The sequence below is a fragment of the Hakea prostrata genome, chromosome 3 (assembly GCF_041222555.1).
Source record: "Hakea prostrata isolate BN-2017 chromosome 3, UWA_Hpros_2, whole genome shotgun sequence".
NCBI classification, from domain to species: domain Eukaryota; kingdom Viridiplantae; phylum Streptophyta; class Magnoliopsida; order Proteales; family Proteaceae; genus Hakea; species Hakea prostrata.
Window position 1 is genome coordinate 11,345,392 of NC_142602.1, and position 5,903 is coordinate 11,351,294.

Sequence of the window (5,903 nt, forward strand, 5' to 3'; positions counted from 1 at the left end):
ACCGAGTCATGCTTCCTTTTGGTTCGAATGGGAGAGGAGGCCTCGACCTCTTCTACCATCGGTTTCTTCCCTCTCCTCGAAGCCTCAACCACTGGCTTCAGGTTTCTAATACCCTTATAAGAAGGGTCTGAAGGAGGCATAGAAGCCACCTATTCTGCAGTCAATGCTTGAGGAGACTGTTGCTCTGCAGTCACAACGGCCTTGGCAGCCTTCACCCGAAGGTTGTCTGGATTCATTGGGAGGCACTGCAAAGAAAGACGAAAGTCAGAAAGTTGAAAAAGTTCGCAATACATTCAAGAAAATGAAACGTGGCAGTTAGAAAGCTCACGTTGAGCTAGCCCCTAGTATTGAAGCTCTGTTTTCCATATATTCCATCTCATATCCATGTATCTCTTGATACCACGGAATTGACTTGATCTTCCTGACAGCAGCTCTGTCTTCTTTGGATAGTTGAGGGACCCGGTTGCCCTCAGAGTATGAAGTATACAGTTTCCAAGTGGTCGGGAAGTTAAGGTCTGATTGAGGCACTCGGTAGAAAAAATACCGCTTGTGCCACCCTTTGTGATTGGAAGGGCAGGTTACCCTGGCAAGAATGCTGCCCGACCAGTCAAGCTCAACTTTGTTGCGCTTGGAAAGCACAACCCAGCTAGGAGGATGGGAAAGAGAAAGAACATGAAAATGTACAAAAAGAGGAAGAGAAGGTATGATGCCGAGTTCAAAACATAAACCCAAGAAGCCGACGATGAGACGCCAGCTATTGGGAAGAAGCATTCCGGGACAAATGTCCCAATGATTTAGAACAGGAGAAAACAAAGTATTGAAGAAGGGAAAGCGAACTCCGCTTTCTAGAGTATCTATATACAGGGAAAATTCGCCAGGAAGGATCGAATCAACCCTTTCATCAGAAGGGGCCCTAAGATGGTACGAGGAAGGAAAGTCGAAGCGTTGGATGGCTAGCGGAAGGTTCTCCTCGGTAAAGGAGGAAGCAACAGAACCAGGTCCATTAGAGGACTTGATAGGTTGTTTGGACTGCCCAGAGGATTCAGCAGTCACCTTCATAGTCCTGGATGGTCCAGACTCAGGAAGGGCAGAAGAAGCCTCAGCATTTTCTTCTGCTTTTCTCTGTTGGCTAACTTCTACGAAGTCACGCCAGAGAGCAGTTAGGGTAATCTTGTTGTCACATCCTCCCAGCCGGTACCCTATCTGGCGTACCCGAGAGTGTGATCCACAGCCCAAAGATCAGGTATCGAGTAATCAACCTCCCACATAAACAATAACATAATCATGAACAATAATAATAAAAGTGCGGAAGATAAACCATAGATCCAAATAAGGAAAGGATGAATCATATATAAATCAGAGTACTAGATATAATCAGAGTGTCTAAATCAGATAAATAAAGTGAGGCGAAATCCCACTCTACAACCAGCGGAAAAGTAGTTCTAAAAGAGAATAAGCAAGATAGAATCTAATCCCAATAGCAGGTACAATAGGTAACTAAATTGTTCTCAATCTTATAGACAATATCCCTATAGGTATAAATCTCATAAACCGCACAAGGGCGCTTCCACTCTATGGTCGGACTAAGCATCGTACGGAGCATAACCACTCGCGGGATCTTCAGTGTAATTGTTGTAACCGCAATCACCTTCCTGGAGATATGCCTCTTCTCCTTGTGCTTCTTCATACGGGCCGTCATGATATTCAGAACCTGTAGAATAGTCTAACAAACATTGTACAATAAAGGAATGAGTTTCAAAGAAACTCAGTAAGGCAATTAAATCCATAATAACATAAATGGCAGGATTTCAGAACAAACATAAATGCAATATGGTATGAAACAAACAATGAATGTAAGAATCTAACTCTACATATGCTGGTCTCTATTGGCAGACATGCTTTAAGTCATAGGACCGTACTTCTTTAGGAAGGTCTCAATCTCTCATCATCAGTTGGTAATGGGTCCGGCATCCCTCGGGACATTCCATGGCTGGGGGTATAGGTCACCACTCTCTCACATCACCATTGGTCTAAGTACCGGCGCATGTCAAGGTAAAGCCTAGCCAAATGCAAGTCTTCTACTTAGTTACATCAAGTCAGATCCAGATACGTCCATTCCTCATCCCTGACGATCCTTTCCGGTATCCTTCACACTAGAGTCCTCATAGTCCCTGACTACGGACTCATCAACCCTACTAGTTATCTACATATGGTAAACGGGAAGCTCTCACGTCCCCTCACGGGTTGGTTACCGGTCTTGAGCGCCCGTGAGCCCAAGTCTATCCATATGCAACCCTACCAATAAATGGCCCCCACAATGTGATTCCTGTCCTCTCACGGGTTGGTTACCGGTCTTGAGCGCCTATGAATCCCCATTGCTACTACGGGTCGTTCGGTCTCAATACCCCTCCGATTAGGGTCTGACATAACGGGACATCCTAGCCAAACACTGCTAGACAGTCCTAAATATGTCATCCAATAGTTTAGGAAGGTGTCCAGAGGGCATCTCCGGAAACATCCCATAATATTCCCGTAGTTGTCCAAGGACAGAAGTGTCAAAAGGACACCTCTCCTTTCCAAACCATACTTAAGCATACACAAGCATCAATTCATAACATCACATACATGGTAACTTCATATATGGAAAGAAATCAATAATTACAATCAATTTGTATATAACTGGTAAGTAAATCATACATGAGTCAATTCAATATAAATAAGTAATGTTACTGATATCAAGACAGTACCACAATAGTATAACATTATAAGAATCTATTTAAAGAAATAAATTAACAAGATTCATATATAGAAACTAAGATATGCAATTTATGTTGTTAAAGAAGTAACCATCCTTACCTTTTATAACTTGCAAAGGAATCCTAAGGAATCAAGTAAGATCTTGACAACTTGAGAAGAAGGTCCTAAACAAGTGTATACAACATATTAGGAAAGATCCCTAACATAAAAGATACCAAAACATCCAACACAGACCAATTCTGGAGTTGCTGTACTCATTGGTCGATTAGATTGGTCTAGTGGTCCATCGACCAATCAACGACCAATGCAGACAGTAGCCTATAAAATCAGAGTTTTAGGATATAGAATCCGAATTTGGTGGTTCAAAAGGGTACTAATCAAGGGGTAAACTACATTAGTAGTATCCTAACATATAGGGGATCTCAAAACACTAATCAAATTAAGTCATCAAGATACAAATTAGGAAACAAAAAGTTACCATAATTAGATCAATCATGGTTCTTGAAGAATTCAAGATAGAAATCAAAGACAAGAACAATAGGAGAATGAATCATTGATTCAGGTAAAGGTATCATGAAAGGCATACTTAGATCTTCAAGAAAATAGACCTAAGAGCATAAACCTAAATAAGGAAACAAAACCTACCATATATGTAACTATCATGATTCATGAAGAAAGCATGGTATGGTAGAAGAGAAACAACTAGAGATTGATAGATCATGGATCATGAAAAGAAAACACAGCAATTGACTACTAACATGATCAATATAGTAGATCTAAGGAGATCAGAATTCAAATCAAAAGATAAACAAAGACAAGATCATGATTTGATCATGATTCCTTCAAAAGCTTGCAATGATCATGGTTAAGATCATTGCATTAGCCATTAATCCTTAGGAAGATCATGAGAGACAAGTCCAGAGATGTTTGCAACAGAGAATGCAGCATCTCCTCTACTGTCTCAACTCAAAAAGGAAAGAAAAACAGAGATGGAGGAGAAGAAGAGAGTGTAGACATACCTTTGATGCAAAAGGAAGAGTTTTGACGAAGATCCGTCAAGAAAAACACCAAGGATGCAAGGGAGATGACTTGCAGAGGTCTTTGGTTCGTTCCAAAGAGTTTGGAGGCAGAAAATACGAAGTAGACTCGAGATTGGACTTAAATAGAGCAAGCAAGACCTAATTGCCAAAGATAGCACCCATTGGTCGAGTGGATTGGTCGACTAGTCCAGTCGACCAATCGGTCGACCAATCAGTCGACCAATCAGTTCAGCAACTCCTAAACAGGGAATTGAAGACCTAGATCAAATCCAATCCTAAAGGGGTTTTGCACACACACCAAGTGACTTACCTAATAGGTAGAAATGCCTTCAAACCATGATAGAGAGCACTCCAAGTCCATCAACTAATCCGATCTTCATCAAGATTCAGTTTCCATAAATAGAACATCATCATCAACTCTCATGGATTCAAAGCCAGACACCAAGTCCTCCACTGGGATGGCCCAAAGCTGACTTCTTACTTTACTTCAGGTCACTGGATCTACAAATAACAAGGTTTCCGGGTCAAGGTTAGGGCTGGGTTTTACACTTGTCGCTATCCAACTGCTCAGAGGGGACGGAGGCAAAGGCCTCATCACCAGTATCGCCCTTACCGGCGCTAAGTCCAGTGGAATTTTTGAAGAAACCCTACTGCCCTCCATTACTAAAAAAGTCTGATTGTGGTTTCTAGCAAGAAAAAGAAACCTGGAGACGAAAGTAAATATCGCAAAAGAGTCAGTAGACTTACTGAATCACTGAGGCAGAATGCTCGAGAGTGAGAAGATCATTAGAGCGCGAAGAAGACGATGAGGTTTCAAAATTCCAGACAAAGAGAATGAAACCTACGAAGACAACGAACCGCTTTTAAGCACTTGCACGAGTGTTCGAGGTCGTGTACGATCGAGATGGACTCAATATCAACGATCGAGATTTGGAGACGGTTCGAAAGTTTGAACTCACGAATCAAAAACAGGTGTTCAGAAACCGTCATTTTGATTTCGTGAGCAACAATAGTTTCGGCTATGGAGGACGCGTGGCGTCACCCCCACAAAAAAGTGAAAATACTCACAATGCTCAAGGAAAAAACGATACAACCGCATTAAATGTGATATGACATTTAATGGGTTGGGGATTATACAAAAATATTGTTCGACAAGATACCCAGTTCAAAACCAAGCCCTCGGGATCGTCCGAACGCTTGGTCTGGGGGGCTCGTGATATGGAGAAAATATAACGAACCTGGTTCAATCTTGGTTCGACCCTCGACCTTGGTCAGGACAAAATGAATCGACTCGCTTCCAAGCGAGTCGGGTCCAGGAGATAGCTTACGGAGGAAGAAAACTAACTCAGTCACAAGCACGTCCTAATCCGCTACGATCGGAATAGGCTAATCGACAAAGAGACGGGTAGCAGCATTTGGCGGCTGTCACTTATCGCTATTATATGGATAACTACCATATAACAATCGTATTATCAAAGGAGTCATCTACTAGTCCAACCTAGTAGGAATCTATTAATCAACGGATCTATCCGTTAAGATTTGACAACTATCCGAAGAAGGCTCAAATACATCCAACGAAGGAAATTCGAAGGTACACTCTATATTCATCACCTACTTACAAGGTAGAAGGACACATACAATCTGAATCGTATTCTTGTTATTCATTCTTTAGCTCTGTGCTCAAGCAGAGCCGTTTGTGATTAAGTTCATCAACTGACTTAGCCTTTGGAGGTGGACTCTTGATCACAGCGATCGGACCACATCTGACGTTTGTTTTTGCAGGTTATTCATCAGTGATCTAAGGGCTGAGCAGATTTTGGATGCATTATCAACCATTCGATCTTATTTTGATTACATGGCGTGATCATCACCATTGGCAGCACTGGCTGCTGCAAATAAAAATCCCCATCCCATAAAGCTAATTATTCTAAAATGATAAAATAATAGAGGAAATAGTAGAAGACAGCAATGAGAACCATTGATCTATCGATGTCCTCATCAAACGGTAATAATTAAATTGAAATTATCTGATCTTCTAATCATGTGGCTTTTGGCTCCACCCTTCCCTTCAATCTCTTTTGAAAGTTGAAACAAATACCCGCCATT